The sequence below is a fragment of the Lampetra fluviatilis genome, chromosome 1, assembly GCF_964198595.1.
Source record: "Lampetra fluviatilis chromosome 1, kcLamFluv1.1, whole genome shotgun sequence".
Classification (NCBI taxonomy): Eukaryota; Metazoa; Chordata; class Hyperoartia; order Petromyzontiformes; family Petromyzontidae; genus Lampetra; species Lampetra fluviatilis.
Window position 1 is genome coordinate 28,937,174 of NC_136275.1, and position 17,766 is coordinate 28,954,939.

The 17,766-nt window shown below is 50.2% G+C and overlaps 1 protein-coding gene across 2 annotated transcripts in view; it reads right to left on the minus strand.

The window, feature by feature from the left end:
* Window positions 1-17,766, minus strand: part of LOC144934491 (carbonic anhydrase-related protein 10-like) — a 429,201-nt gene that overhangs the window by 108,884 nt on the left and 302,551 nt on the right. The window lies entirely within an intron of this gene.

Below are 17,766 nucleotides of genomic sequence, written 5' to 3' on the forward strand. Positions count from 1 at the left end.
TACTACTATCCTTCACTGTCTCCACTCGTACTATCTTTTACCGTCTCGACTAGTACTACTGTAGTGTCTTGAAAAATCACTCAGTCGGACACGTTGTAACAGGTCACCTGCTTACACTTCATTACTCTATTCTTGTACCAGTTGTAGGCACTCCTATCTCTGTCGATACCGTCACTTGTGTTAACTAACTTCGTGACCACGGGGAGAGAAAACATGCAGACTGAACTGTACACTGCATTGCACAAGGGATCATATATAGATTCAAGATACACACGTAACACTGCATGTCACAATATCAAATACTTTTATGTGAATTAAAAATGCAATAAAAAGAATGTGTATCAACAAGGTATATATTGGCGTGAACATACTACATGGAATTTGTGCGGAGTGGCGGTGCAGTGGATAGCAGCGATGCACTATGAATCATGGTGATCTGAGTTTGCTGGCCACGGCTAAAGCCGGTGGTGAGAGAGAGATGTGAACCGGGTTTGGGGTCTCCCCTTCACCAATGCGAGAGCCAGCAAGAGGCGGTTGGTCATTGCGGACTGGCTGGGGTTTTAAAATAGAACAGTAAAGTTCGAAGCTTAGCTATATCTCAACCTCAGGATATCAAAATATAATATGAAAATAAGAAGCATGGATCCCTGGCGATACAGACGGGGAATAAAGGTTAATAAAGCCCCCGGAATACCTTTGGTAATAACTATGGTATACAAAGTCTTGGTTAAGCATACACCAAATAATTATTATGAAGTATTAGACCTACGGTCATTCAGAAGAGGTACAATGCGAAATAGGTCAATCACACACGACCAAGATAATATGTATTCCATAGGATCAGAGCCTCACCAACCGCCTTTGTCTTTCAGCAGCTAACACAGCACATGGTAGCAGTAAATGATATATGCAGGGGGGCGCCTCCCCTTGAAATATCAAATACCATGAATACATTCCAAACCGCGACAGAAGTGCTGTAAACACTGCTCAAAACGTACCCTGAGTCGATTGCAGAGTCAAAACTGCTGAAAGTGGTATGGTACCAAGCTATAAGAGGTGTAAAAGAATAATTTTCTTCTCTTAACTTACAACCCGTGAAGAGTGAACGGAAAACATGGCGACAGCAAGCACAGTCGTGCACAAGAGGTCACAACTTCAAAGGCCACAGCACCCCTCTTTGAGAGACTGCAAGTCTGAGGCGATTTTTTTAACACCTCCAACCCGTGATGGAAGAGGGGGGTACGCAGTTCAAAACGTGAATGGAAACATGGCAGTAATAAAGACATCCGGACAACAAAAGGCCAAAAGGAACCCCACACTCGCTTCCAGATTAATAATTGCAGAAAGTGGTAAAAGTATTAACTTAGGGGTAACTGAGCAGCTGTTCCCACAGGCTGAGGAGCCAAATCAAAGGAATTCCAGTCCTTTGTGAGAAGGCGAGCCGAGGCGGAAAAATTCGGATATAATGAAGAATGCAAGAACAAAAATCAGTACTGCAAGTGGAAGGCTCCGGGAATTGCTCCCGTGACTGGCAAATTGATAGGGAGCTCTGCATCGGCAGAAGCCACACGTCACGGGGAGTTTTTTAAAGTTATATTTTCGTCATTGAGAGAGTCTGCCAGCCAATTATGGTACTCGCAGTATTACAATACAATGTAAGGGAAGAGTGCTGTAGCATTACTATTCCCGGTGGCAAGGTCGCTGTGTACAGCAAACACTTACAATCATAGAGTGATAATCGTTCCGATTGTGCAATAAAAGTCAAGCCTTCGAGGGAAAACTGATGCAACCACTATTTCGTGGGAGTGCTCCTTTAAATCGCAACCCACAGGCGAAGGATAGTTGAGGGGCGGATCAAGAGACTGACACGGAACGATATACCTTGATCCTTAGCATGTCCTCTAAGCAGCACAAGTCGTACCGACAACTGGGAGAGGACTATCTTGAAGAGGGGGGGGGGACGACGACGACGACTGGCGCTGACTCTCCAAAGTCATCTCACAGTCTACAAGGATCAACCATGCCTGGTGTCAAAAGGGGGTGACGAGTGGCATCAGCGGACGAGCTGCGAGCGGTGTCTGACGACGGGATCATCGCGCACATCCGACGCAGATGGAGCCGGACCCATCATAATCCTGCCAGCACGAGCACCGCCGACGACGAGCATCGTGCCGACTCAACAACCACCCCAGCAGTGGAGAGAACCTGTCAGCGCAGCCAAGAGAGAGTGTGTCGGTGCAGGCGAGAGCGCCGTATGTTCGACACACACACACCGACCCATCGCCTCCAGCTGGGAACCGAGGTATTTTCTGTACAAGGAACGCCTCACCTCGGATTCCGCTAACTCAACCGTTGGCAAGGAGACAACACACATACACCCATAACGCGCGTTAACTATTAGCTGATCGTAAAAAGCACTGTTCTGTCCCTTGAGTGGCATGAAAACAATCTACCTACGTGACTTTACCGAAAGAACCAAAGAGTATGGATTCCTGCAGTCACGAAAGCTTCAAATCAAGAATGAATACAATCGTTTAGAAGTATTTTAGTCATTCGATTAATTGTATAACCTTATCAATGAATTAATTGACGACACACTAAACATTTATAAGCATCTATGTTACGAATCTACACACACACAGGAATACTATTGTGTTGAGATTTTTCTATTGATCACAGAATCTTGATCACAGAATTGATGTCCCATTAGCCAATTGATAAGCATCTGTTAGGCAAACAGGCACACTGCCCATACACTATTGTTCCTGGACACTTCGTTAATTGCATAATCTTACCAATGAATTCATTGATGTCTACTTTTGCCATTGGGCACATGTTTCTTTAGCACGTTAGTATAAATATCGTCATGAAAATGTTAAGGACATTTTCCTAGCGTCGTGCATGGTCGCGCTACTTTGAGCAGATAGCTCTTTGTGTTTTGAAAAGAGTTGCCATTCCAAGGTGGTGCTTTAACTATTAGCGAAAAGCATTGTTCTGTCTCTTGAGTTGCATGAATATGATCGTTTACAAGTATTTTAGTCATTTGTTTTCGTTAAATTGCATAATCATACCAATTAACTCATTGATGACTCACTGTTACTGCGATTAATTACGACTTTGTTAACATCTAGCTTTTCATGACACTTTTGTCATCTGGCCACATGGCCGGCCTGCTCTAGACCAATTTCTCGACCACATCAATTCCATACACCCAGCCATCAGATTCACCATGGAAGTCGAAAAAGATGGCAAGCTACCCTTTTTGGATGTCCTAATTAAAAGGAGACCTGATGGTTCAATGAGCCATTCTGTCTACAGGAAAGCCACCCATACGGATGCCTACCTAAAACCGGATTCCCACCACCATCCATCCCAGAAGAACTCCCTCATCAAGACTCTATACCATAGAGCCCAATGCATCTCCGACCAGGAACACGTTGCCAGTGAACTAAAACACGTACGCCAAGCTCTTAAGGCTAATGGTTACTCCGACTACACAATCCGCAAGGCCATCACTCCAACCGTCAAGAAGGATCTTGCTGAGGAGCCTTTCAAAACCATCACCTTACCCTACATTGCTGGGGTCACAAAAAATATCTCCAAAATACTGATTAAACACAAGATTCAGGTACGATTCAACACAGTACATAAAATCCGTGATCTGGTTCCGTCTGTAAAAGACGTGGTTCCAGACATACAGTACCCTGGCGTCTACAAACTAAGTTTGCCTCTGTGGTAGCAGTTACATTGGAGAAACCAAACGACATGTCTCGGACCGCATCCGTGAACATAAAGCTGACCTGAAACACGGTAGGACAAACACCTCAGCCGTGGCAGATCACTGTTACAATTCAGTGGGTTCACATGACATTGACTTCTCCAAGACAGAGGTTCTCTGCAAGCCATCTGGCTACCATGAGAGATTCGTTCATGAGGCGATCCACATATACAAACACAGAGACAATTTCAACCGAGAAGATGGATTCTGGCTCAGCAATCATTGGAAGGACGTAATAAACCACTTCGGATCTTAACTGATTGTTGTTCACGTTTATGGTGACTTTCAGACCGCAGTCCACTCACTGGCATTAACTGTGTATCTTGTGTTCTCCACAGGGAATGCATTATTTGCTCCGCTGCGGATCTCCTGCCACCGTTTTCCCATTCACATGTTTCATTGCTTCTACATACTATTAACATGCCCTCCCTTTGTTAATGCTACCCCCCTCCCTTTGGTGCTGCTGATCCTGCATAATGCATGGGCATAATATGACTTTGAAACCCCCCCGCCCACCTCCTACGCATTTCCCATGAATATGCTAAATTCCTCTTGATATGCACATTCTTTGTTAAGGCTCTCTTCTTCTTCCACCTCCAACTGAGCTTATATATAAGCTCCTAGCTTGGCAGTGTCTCATTCTTCACCTGAAGACGGCTGCTTGCGTTGTAGCCGAAACGTCGTGAGAATTATTTGATTTTATTATGTTATATTTTTATTATTGTATTACTTCCCTTCTACGTGACTTTACCGAAAGAACCAAGAAGATGAATCCCTGCAGTCACGAAAGCTTTAAATCGAAATATAAATGTGTTGTTAAACCCGCCACCACCTGACAAAGCCAATCAACAAGGTTTGTCACGTCGACAGAACGTGCCAGTGGTGACGGGTTTTATGACACATTTATATTTACACGAGCTAACAAAAAAACTATTATACATAATATTGGTCGCGAAAACTTCATACATGTTTAACAGATATAGAACTGATTCTGAGATTTCTTCAATTTGACCTCCTGTATGCACAGACGAGGGGGAGCACATTTTGCAAGAGACACTGCTACAAAGAGACATGTTCACTTGCGTAGCAAACCAAACCTAAATATATTATTATTCGGAGCTGGAATTTAGGAAGATTAAGTGAAAACCAAATGTAGTTTATGCTATTAATTCATTTGACACGTAGGCTTTTGCGACCAATATTATCTCCATATATATAAAAGGCAAAGTTGTGATTATGTGTGTCTGTTCAAAATGTTTAGCATACTTCCCGACATGCAACAAACTTGAAATTTGCATTGTGGGTACTCAATAATGCATATATTTTTTGCACGGCAAGTGAGCTGTGACGTCAAATCTGTCATGTGACCCGCGCATGTGGAAGCGTAACGCATTGTAGTGTAGTGGTTAGTGCGCTGCACTACGAACCCGGCGACCCGAGTTTGATTTCCGCTCATGGCCACCACCAGTGACGATTATTTCAACTGCTCCTGGGCCTCCCCTTGGTCGATTCAGCCTCAAATGAGTACTTGGTGCAATGGTATGCAGTAAACATCACCACTGGGGGGACAAAGGCGGCCGGGCGTGGTGCTGGCCACCCACCCCCTCGTGTGTCGTGCCAGCCTTCATAGGTGCTCGCTAACAGCACTTGCCCCGTACAGTCTCACAGGCTACACGGGGGATCTTTGTCTTTATCCTCTGTGTGTGTGGGGGGGGGCAGCCTCTACATAGCGATTCGCGCGCTGCGCTACGAACCCGGCGTCCCGAGTTCGATTCCTGCTCATGGCCACCACCGGTGACGATTATTTGAACAGTTCCTGGGCCTCCACTAGGTCGACTCAGCCTCAAACGAATAATTGGTGTGGTGTATGAACATCGCCACTGGGGAGACAAAGGCGGCCAGGCGTGATGAATCCAAGTCCCAGGCGAAGCCGGGTAGTAAAGCTAGTCCATAATAAAGTTTTTTTTGGGTTAGATCGCGTAAGTATAAATGTGTCGTAGTAGTAGTAGGGTTTTACCCTTTAAACTGGTACAAAACTGACACCTTTATACAAGGCATCATGTTTGCAATAACCACAACACAAGTAGTCAAAATGCAAACAAAAAGAAACAACTCTGATAATGATAATAATATGCACTGTCCTTGAAGTTGATTGGTCCACCCCCGAGACAGCTTTCCTTAGAGCCTAGTCTCTATTGGTGTTGGACAAGATGACACCAAAAGGCGTACAACTCAAAAACAGTGCACTATAAATGTGTCGTTAAACCCGCCACCACCCTTGTGTAATGCGGGCGTAAGCGACCTTCTGGATGTGACGTCACGGGGGGGTGGAGCCATGTGACGTGGGTGAAAGGTTCGGGTCCTTAAGCGGGTAAACCGGAAGGGGAAGTCAGTCGGGGTGTGAACGGAAAAGAGTGAGGCCACGCGGGCGAGTGAGAAGAGGGGGGGCACCGACGGCCATCGGGAGCCAACCCCGAAGACAGGAGGAAGCTACGGAGTGGTGTGCAGCTGCGGAGAAGACAGCCAGAAGGGCTGCGTGTTAGAGGCAGCGGTGTGGCTGCCAGGTGGGGCGGGAGAGAAGAGGGAGAGACAGCACGAGGCTGTCAGAGCTGCAGAGAGGACGAAGGAGAGAGGAGTTGCAGCGAGTACAGCCAAGGGGGGCTGTGTGAGAGTAACAGCAGCGGGGCTGCTGTTGTGGACCGGGCCGACATCGGAGTCAGCACCGTGGAGAAGCTACAGAGTAGAGACAGCCGTGTGGGAATACAGTACGAACCGAATAAAGGACACTGAGCCAGACATCGTGGTCCAGTCGTTTATTACACTGGTGTCAGAAGTGCAACGGCATGTCGAAACAAGTGAGGAAGAAAGTTAATCCGGCGCCTGCATCGGCTTCTTCGTCCGACGACGACGAACTCCCTCCAACCACGGATTCTGCTGGGGTGGTGGAGGAGAGCCCTGCTGAGGCGAGCACGGGGACGGGAGTGGAGGATGTCGGCGCGGTGGCGGGTCCGTCGACATCATCGGACGCTGATCAAAGATGGCAAGAGATGGCGGTACAACTGGAGGCACTAAAGGACGTCCTGACGCATTTATGCCATCTCGTCGCGCCAGGGACGATGGAGGACGCAGTTGGTGCTCCGCGGGCCGCCACGTTGCCTGCCCTGCCGCCGCCATTGGCCACGCGGCAAGAAGCCGCCATCTTGCGCGCTCCGCGGCGCCAAACCGCCATCTTGGCCACGCCGCGGGCCGACGCCATTTTGAATTTGCCACCACAACCACCACCATTGGAAGACGGCGGGAAGAGGAGTCGGAGTCGCCACCTTACCACAGTTAAAGAATTTTCCATCGGTGGGGACTGGAGCGCTTTCGCCTGCCGCTTCTTGGCGGCGGTACGCACAGCAAGATGGACCGATGCTGAGGCTTTGGAGGTGTTGCCGACTCTCCTGGACGACGAATCTGTCCGATTTTTCCGTTCCATAACGACCGATAAGAAGGCAACTTTATGTGGTGTTTTTCAAGAAATGGCCGACGCTTATGAGCCACCAGATGATGCACATCGGCGATTCGCTCAACGACAACGAGCACCAGAGGAGTCGCCCGTGGCGTTCAGGGGTGCGGTGCTGGAGCTGGCCATGGCAGCTTATCCTGAGACGCCACAGGACCTGCTCGAGCCTCTCATATTAGGGAAAATGTTGGAGCTGTCTCGGGATCTAGGGATCCCCATGCCTGAGTGTGGGCATGAGAAACTAACTTCCCGGACGGCTGCTAAGTGTCTCGATGCGCAATTCAATCTCCGTCGCTGGAAACAAGTGACGGCGTGGACGGGGGGGCCCGTCAAAGAAGGGGATGCGCTGGGGTGGAACCCTGCGCAGGCTGTCTACGTTCCGGATGACCGGGGCCCTCAACAGCTGACGGCCGCCTCCGCTCCATGGACGGGACGCGGCGGGCCGAGGCCGCGCGCTGCGCTACCGGAACGGGGCCATCGGGAGGCAAGGCCTGCGCTTCGGCGCAACGAGGCCGAATGTTTCCGCTGCGGGCGTAGGGGCCACTACGCCAGAGACTGCTGGGCCCGCTTCCCGGCTCCGCCGCAGCAGGAGGCCTCGGTACCGGACAAGCCGACTAAAGATCCTCCGAAACAGGCATGTCGGCACGCACCAGACACCCGGCAAGGCTTTACACCTCACCCATCACCTTCGTTGCGCGATCCTAATGTTGTTGTTAAAGAAAGCCCTTCGACGGGGCCTTGTCGCTCGGTCACGCAGTGGCGCAAGTTGGCACGGAGAGTCGTCGCGGCCGCTACGGGTTCGTCCACTGTACCGGGGTCTATACAAGGGGTGAACGTACGCATTTTGGTCGACTTCGGCGCGTCTGCGACTATTATTTCGGATGTCATTTTCCATCTGTTGGGCATCCCGCCGGGGGCTGTGCGTCCGGTTTATGGGTCGTGCGTCGCTGCGAACGGGGGTAGCATGGGTATCGTGGGCCAGGTGGATGCTAAGATATCTATTGGGGATGTGTCGGCCTCGGGCGTTGTGTTAATATCGAGATCTTTGGCGGTTCCTTGTTTGTTAGGCACCGATTTTTTGGCTAAGATGCCCATTTTGATCAAAATCAATGAGAATTGTATTGAACTGCCGGGGGGCCGTCAAATCTCGTTTCTGCCGTCGCCCTGGGGGCGACCTGCTTCGGCCGTACAAGTGCAGGCGCTGTCCGTCGCATCTGTGGACATCCCACCTGGTACACAGATGCTTATACCCTTGCGGTATCGGAAGCCCCTGCCTGATCGGCTAGGAGCAGTAGGGGTCTTGTTGTCACCGTCCGCCACGATAACAACCGGGTTGGCGTTAGTGGGGGCACAGACCATCGTCCGGCCGGATCAATTACCGTTTTTACAGGTGCTTAATGCGGGGGGGGAAAACGTCCATGTTCCGGCCGGTACGGTTGTGGCACATGCCACTACGGCGTTTGCGACGCATGATTGTCCGCATAGCCGGGGAGTGGTTGCTGGGGTTTCCGAGCCAAGGGGTTCGGATAATCGTTGGGTTGCTGACTTATGTGACGGAAATTCTTCCCTGTCCATGGAGCAACGTGGTGCGCTGCGTAAATTGTTGTTGACATATTCCGATGTGTTCAGCTCCGATGATTTGGATTTGGGCCGCACTTCGTTGCTTTACCATCACATTGAGACGGGCGATGCTGCCCCTATTTGATTAAATTCGCATCGGATGAGTCCTGCGGAGCGAGAACACGTGCGGGGGGCAGTGGAAGACATGTTGGCTGCGGACATTATATCGCCATCTAACAGCCCATGGGGCGCTCCGGTCGTCTTGGTTAAGAAAAAGGATGGAAAATTGCGATTTTGTGTTGATTTCCGGAAATTGAATAAGATATCGGTGGCAGATGCGTACCCCCTGCCGCGTATGGATGACTCCCTCGACGCATTGTCGGGGGCTAAGTTCTTTTCCACACTGGACCTCTCTTCAGGATTTTGGCAGCTTCCCCTTGACGAGTCCTCACGGGAGAAAACTGCATTCCGTACGCCACAGGGGTTATTTCAATTCAACTGTCTCCCGATGGGATTGAATGCGGCCCCTGCTACATTTCAAAGATTGATGGAGCTCGTTTTGTCGGGGTTGCAGTGGGAGACGTGTCTTATATATTTGGATGATATTATTGTCTTCAGCCGCACATTTGATGAACATTTGACGCGGCTGGAGACAGTGTTCACGAGGATGCGTTCTGCCAAATTGAAATTCAAACCAAAGAAATGTCACCTACTGCAACGGTCCGTCCGCTATTTGGGGCACATTGTGAGTGCTGAGGGGGTGTCCACGGATCCGGAAAAGACGGCGTGCGTCCGGGATTGGCCGACTCCGGCCACCGTGGGGGATGTTCGGCGGTTTTTGGGATTTGCCTCGTATTACCGAAGATTTGTGCCGGGTTTTGCGACAATTGCGAGGCCCTTGCATCTCCTTACGGGTAAAGGACGGAAGTTTGTTTGGGGACAGCCGGAGGAGGCGGCCTTTCGGAGTCTGCGTGATCTATTGGCCACGGCCCCAACATTGGATTATCCCGATTTCGATCACCCATTCATTCTTGATACGGACGCGAGTGACACGGGTATTGGGGCGGTATTATCACAGTCTAAAGGGGGTGTAGAGCGTGTCGTGGCGTATGGTAGCCGAGTCTTGTCTCCTGCGGAAACCCGCTACTGTGTCACTCGCAGAGAACTATTGGCGGTTGTTTTTTTCCTACGGCAATTTCGACCATACCTCTACGGTCGTTCTTTTATTGTGCGTACGGATCATGCGGCCTTGCAATATGCCCTTAAAATTGACCAGCCATCCGGACAGTTGGCACGTTGGTTGGACACGCTACAGGAATTTTCCTTCCAAATTCAACATCGGAAGGGAGTGCGCCATGCGAACGCTGACGCACTTTCCAGATTACCGCGGCGCGCCCCTTGTAAATGTGCGTCGGGGACGCATAGGTGTTCGCCGATTCCAAACCCCCCTCAGCCGCTTACGTTGGCCGTCGAGAAGTCGGACACTCCGATGGAACCGGGACCGGCTGACGGGGTTTTGAATCTGCCGCGGTCTGTCTGGATCCGGGAACAGATGATGGATGAGTCGTTGGTGTCCTTGCGGAAGCGGTCTGCTAGGGACAATGGGAGTCCGAGTACGGCTGTGGGGCCGCAAACCGCTCTCCGAGATGGTCTGCATATATGGCGGGAGGGGTTCCAGGAACGTTGGCGCCTGGTGGTACCAACGTCCTTGCGATTCGAGTTGATTAAACCCTCCATTGTGACACTCTCTTACATTTAGGGGTGCAGAAGACCTTGTTGACGTTGCAACGTCATTATTTTTGGCACGGCATCGCGACAGATGTCGTAGGGCACGTGCGCGCGTGCCCTGCGTGTGCACGACGTAAGCCGCCGAAACATCCTTACGTGCCGCCTCTCCAGTCGATTCAGGTGTCTCGAGTCAATGAATTGGTGGCACTGGACATATTGGGACCTTTTCCACCATCGGAGAGGGGTAATAAATATTTGCTGGTAGGGGTTGAGTACCTCTCTCGTTGGCCGATGGCCTGGCCGTTGCCCGATCAGTCGGCCGCGGCCATTACCGACGCCTTTTTGTTTGGGTATATTATGGACAAGGGGGCGCCTGAGAGACTCCTCACGGACCAGGGCAAGAATTTCTCTTCTAAATTATTGGCGGAAGTGTGCGCGGGCCTTGGGACTAAGAAAGTACGGACATCCCCATACCATCCGCAGACGGATGGTATGGTTGAACGGCTGAACAGGACATTGTCTGCCATGCTTTGCCATACCGTGAGCGAACAACAATCAGATTGGGATCTGCACATCCCCGGAGTGCTTTCGGCGTACAGGATGACGCCTCATGCGGCTACGGGGTATTCGCCGTTTTACCTTATGTATGGTCGGGAAAACGTGCCGCCGGTGGATGTGCAATTGGGAACTGGGGTGAAGGGACCTCGTAAACCACTTCCTGAATACATTCAGGACACGGTTCGCCAAGTCACGGAGGCGCGGGAGAATGCCCGCGTGGCTACGGCCAAAGCCCAGGCCCGGAACGAGCGGTATGCGCGACGGTCCGAGGGGGAGTGCCCCTGGAAGGTTGGGGACCTAGCCTGGCTTCATTGTCCACAGGTACGTCCGGGAACCTCTCCGAAATTGCACAAACCCTGGCATGGTCCCGTACGCCTCATTGCGGTTCCCAACCCACAGTCAGCACGCGTCCAAATTGGATCTCGTCGCTGGGTTGTGCATACGTCGCGCTTGAAACCATATGTTGCTCCCTTACATGATGCGTCATCCCCCAATGTTGCCTTGCCGGGGTCTGTTGCTGCTGACTCTCCCCTGCCTGCGTCCATTGATCTTGCTAGAGCGCCTGTCGTACCTGTTCCAGACAGGCCAGCCGTGACATTGCGGGGGACGAGGGGCCCTGCTCGGAGGACGCCTGCCAGGTCTGCGGGACCTTCGAGCCCTGCAGCCCTTCCGACCCAGCTGCAGGCACGGTCACGGGACAAGCCCAAGACTAATTCTTTAGGGACACGGGACGTTGGTGGACTTCCAGCTGCGACAGGGGGATTACCCCCTGTCATTCCTCGACTTTCATCGCGTTCCCGTTCTGCGAGTGGGCCGCCGACCGTCCGGGACGGGCCGGCGACCCGCACACGTTCCAAATTGCTTACGTTTCGTTGATTGTTGCTGTGTTGTTATCTTTTTCTTACAGTTGTATTTATTGCATGCTTTTTGTACGTTCGTTGATGTTAATTGCGTTGTTGTTGTTCTTGCTGTTACATTGTATGCTTAGTGTCCTTTAGGGGGGAAGGTCGATTCGCCGCATTACCATTTGCTATTGGTCAGCCGAGGTCGGCTGGGATTTTTCTACGGGGGAGGGTGGTGTAATGCGGGCGTAAGCGACCTTCCGGATGTGACGTCACGGGGGGGTGGAGCCATGTGACGTGGGTGGAAGGTTCGGGTCCTTAAGCGGGTACACCGGAAGGGGAAGTCAGTCGGGGTGTGAACGGAAAAGAGTGAGGCCACGCGGGCGAGTGAGAAGAGGGGGGGCACCGACGGCCATCGGGAGCCAACCCCGAAGACAGGAGGAAGCTACGGAGTGGTGTGCAGCTGCGGAGAAGACAGCCAGAAGGGCTGCGTTTTAGAGGCAGCGGTGTGGCTGCCAGGTGGGGCGGGAGAGAAGAGGGAGAGACAGCACGAGGCTGTCAGAGCTGCAGAGAGGACGAAGGAGAGAGGAGTTGCAGTGAGTACAGCCAAGGGGGGCTGTGTGAGAGTAACAGCAGCGGGGCTGCTGTTGTGGACTGGGCCGACATCGGAGTCAGCACCGTGGAGAAGCTACAGAGTAGAGACAGCCGTGTGGGAATACAGTACGAACCGAATAAAGGACACTGAGCCAGACATCGTGGTCCAGTCGTTTATTACACTTGGATGCTGCAGCAGCAGCAACTGCAGCAGCAGCAACTGCAGCAGCAGCAACTGCAGCAGCAGCAACTGCAGCAGCAGCAACTGCAGCAGCAGCAACTGCAGCAGCAGCAACTGCAGCAGCAGCAACTGCAGCAGCAGCAACTGCAGCAGCAGCAACTGCAGCAGCAGCAACTGCAGCAGCAGCAACTGCAGCAGCAGCAACTGCAGCAGCAGCAACTGCAGCAGCAGCAACTGCAGCAGCAGCAACTGCAGCAGCAGCAACTGCAGCTCCCTTTGATGCTGTTAATCCTACATAATGCACATGCATATGTAGTACTAATCACATTCCTGCATTTCCCATAAATATGCTAAAATTCCTCTTGATATGCAAATTTCTTTGTCAAGGCGCCCAGCTTATATATATGCTCCAAGCTCGTGTGCTGTTTCATTCAGACTCTGTCGCCTCGACGGACCTGGTTTTCACCTGAGGACGGCTGCTTGCGTTGTGGCCGAAACGTCGTGAGAATAATTGTATTATGTTTTATTTTTATTATTTTATTACTTCCCTTCTACGTGACTTTACCGAAAGAACCAAGAAGATGAATCCCTGCAGTCACGAAAGCTTTTAATCAAAAACGTGGCAATTTGTTTATTAGTACAGCACACCGGTTGTGTGTTGGAGAGTAAGACCACAACAACATTTACAAATCGAGTACTGTGACGTTTCGCCGTTAATTACAACCACCAGCATCATCAGGCGACAGCCACAGATTTGTGGAGAAATCCTCCTCCTGTTTCGGTCTTGAATCGAGGTGGGGGTAAATATGATGTCGTCACTTGTGAGCCAATCAGGTGCGAAGGCCGGGAAGGGGGTTAATGCATGCATCTTAGTCTACATGTAAAACTGAACCCCCCCCCCCCTGCGGCCCGTAGAGTCAAACTTTAAATATTTAGAAGTAAATGCCAACACAGCATCAACAATGCATCATCGTTCCACTGCTGACACCTTTAGAGGTCCCCCCCTAGCTTCGTTGTGGTCTTCACAGCCTACGTCACGCTCGGCATTATTCAAAGCAGCCTGTATCTGGGCCTGGCACCTGATGAGCAGCCATACAGGAGGTGTGGCATGGACACTTTTGTGATGCTGCGCAACGCTTAATGCCTTCCTTAAGGCCTGCTTGTCAAAAGATAGCGTGGTGTTCGTCAGTGAATTAACCTTTACCAATTGACTTTAATGCAGCACGCATGAATTCTACTGCGACTATCATGGCCACTGTATGGTGCACGCCATAAATTGTCTCCGTTTTATCGCCTCTTTGCGTAATGCCTGAGCACACAAGATATACCAAATGTGTCTCCCTACGTCAATGCAGACAATTGCAATAACGTGAAATATAAAAAATCCAATTGCTTAACTTAATTTTTTGGCAAGCTATGGACACTGCCTAGCATTGGGTAATGTTCCCTATATTGTGCACAAGTTTCGGGAGAGAACTTTCACACATGACCCTGCTGTCGAGAAATGTAAAACGCAGTCCTTTTAGTTGTCAGAGCTAGAATTTATCCAAAGTACAAAACGAATTTTAACAAAATGTGATCTTTTTTTTAGTATGTGCGATCATTGGTGAATGGATTGAGACCATGAGCTGACAATCTCTGAGCGGCCAGGTTAACCGTCAGTCATGCGATATTGACGAGTTGGCAGGGAGCGCTTAGGATTCCTGCTCTTGTTAGTCCGCACCGCAAGCTATTAAAAAAATTGCCTAGCCCACGCGACAATCTTTATACAGCTGGTTTAATCTCAGGAGGCCGCTTCGATTTAAACCCAAGGGATATCAGGGCGGTTTGCCGGCTTAGGGCTCCGACCTCTTGAGTGACCCGGCTGCCGCTTTTAGAGATAATTATTTTCATCAAAGGCGTGGGGATCTCTCTGAGCTGCACACAAATGGGTCTGCGAAAGGGCCTCTTGAGGGGCACTCGGAATCCTGCCATGGAAGCGCGAGCGACGTGCCTGCCGCAGACGCCTCTTCCAATCCCCTCCATCCACGTTACACCGGGGCTCCCGAAGCGTCGACGTGTTTAGTGAAATTTCAAATTCCCATGTGGTGCAGGCTGAAACAAAGCAGGGGGGAAATCCGGTCTTCCCCGTAAAACTCATCGATATTGCATTGCCCAGGGTCGGTGCTGCTGCATACAAAGTCTCCGAATTACATTTGCGTCCCGTGACCCCAGTGCGTAAACGAGGTGAATCGCAATTAAATTGACTTTTAAAAATATGCGCAGACATCGGGTCATGCAGCGCAACGCCATTTGCATTCGTGATCCACTAAATGCAACATTGTATCGTAAAGTGCACATTGTAAAGCTACGGGGGTCAGCTGATTAATACTGAATTAATTAGAGGGCAGTACGTGGGATTAACTCTTTACGTGAAAAGCAATTCCAAACTTAAAGCTGTCAGTAAATGTTTTTCTCAATTTTATTTCGAAGTTTGTGTTGTTGAGCGATGTTGCTTGCGGAGCATCATCAATTACATTGATGGTTCCCCTGTCTGGTAGGCAATTCCAGGTGGATGCCATTATCTGGCAGATGAGAGACACGCTACAAAATATAAACAGTGGCGGTTCCATTCCTCGGATTGTCAGGTCTCAGGTGAGAATGCGTGCAACAAGGATGAAATTACTCACACACAGACCAATAGACTCACACACATATCCATGACTCACATACAGATCCATAGACCCACAAACAGAGCCATAGACTCACACACAGACCCATAGACTCACACAGATGCATTCACGCACACACAGACCCATACACTCACACACAGACCCATAGACTCACACACAGACCCATACACTCATACACAGACCCATACACTCAAACACAAACCCATAAACTCACACACAGACCCATACACTCACACACAGACCCATACACTCACACACAGACCCATACACTCACACACAGACCCATACACTCAAACACAGATCCATAGACTCACACACAGACCCATACACTCACACACAGACCCATACACTCACACACAGACCCATAGACTCACACACATACCCATAGACTCACACACAGACCCATACACTCACACACAGACCCATACACTCATACACAGACCCATACACTCACACACAGACCCATACACTCACACACAGACCCATACACTAACACACAGACCCATAGACTCGCACACAGACCCATACACTCGCACACAGACCCATAGACTCACACACAGACCCATACACTCACACACAGACCCATAGACTCACACATAGACATATACACTAAAGCACAGACCCATAGACTCACACACAGATCCATAGACTCACACACAGAACCATACACTCACACACAGACCCATAGACTCACACACATACCCATAGACTCACACACAGACCCATACACTCACACACAGACCCATACACTCATACACAGACCCATACACTCACACACAGACCCATACACTCACACACAGACCCATACACTAACACAGAGACCCATAGACTCGCACACAGACCCATACACTCGCACACAGACCCATAGACTCACACACAGACCCATACACTCACACACAGACCCATAGACTCACACACAGACCCATAGACTCACACACAGACCCATACACTCACACACAGACCCATAGACTCACATACAGACCCATACACTCACACACAGACCCATACACTCACACACAAACCCATACACTCACACACAGACCCATAGACCCTCACACAGACCCATACAGTTACACACAGACCAATAGACTTACACACAGACCCATAGACTCACACATAGACATATACACTAAAGCACAGACCCATAGACTCACACACAGATCCATTGACTCACACACAGACCCATACACTCACACACAGACCCATAGACTCACACACATACCCATAGACTCACACACAGACCCATACACTCACACACAGACCCATACACTCATACACAGACCCATACACTCACACACAGACCCATACACTCACACACAGACCCATACACTAACACACAGACCCATAGACTCGCACACAGACCCATACACTCGCACACAGACCCATAGACTCACACACAGACCCATACACTCACACACAGACCCATAGACTCACACACAGACCCATAGACTCACACACAGACCCATACACTCACACACAGACCCATAGACTCACACACAGACCCATACACTCACACACAGATCCATAGACTCACACACAGACCCATACACTCACACACAGACCCAAACACTCACACACAGACCCATAGACTCACACACAGACCCATACAGTTACACACAGACCAATAGACTTACACACAGACCCATAGACTCACACATAGACCCATACACTAAAGCACAGACCCATAGACTCACACATAGACATATACACTAAAGCACAGACCCATAGACTCACACACAGATCCATAGACTCACACACAGACCCATACACTCACACACAGACCCATAGACTCACACACATACCCATAGACTCACACAGACCCATACACTCACACACAGACCCATACACTCATACACAGACCCATACACTCACACACAGACCCATACACTCACACACAGACCCATACACTAACACACAGACCCATAGACTCGCACACAGGCCCATACACTCGCACACAGACCCATAGACTCACACACAGACCCATACACTCACACACAGACCCATAGACTCACACACAGACCCATAGACTCACACACAGACCCATACACTCACACACAGACCCATAGACTCACACACAGACCCATACACTCACACACAGATCCATAGACTCACACACAGACCCATACACTCACACACAGACCCAAACACTCACACACAGACCCATAGACTCACACACAGACCCATACAGTTACACACAGACCAAAAGACTTACACACAGACCCATAGACTCACACATAGACCCATACACTAAAGCACAGACCCATAAACTCACACACAGACCCATACACTCACACACAGACCCATATACTCACACACAGACCCATAGACTCACACACAGACCCATACAG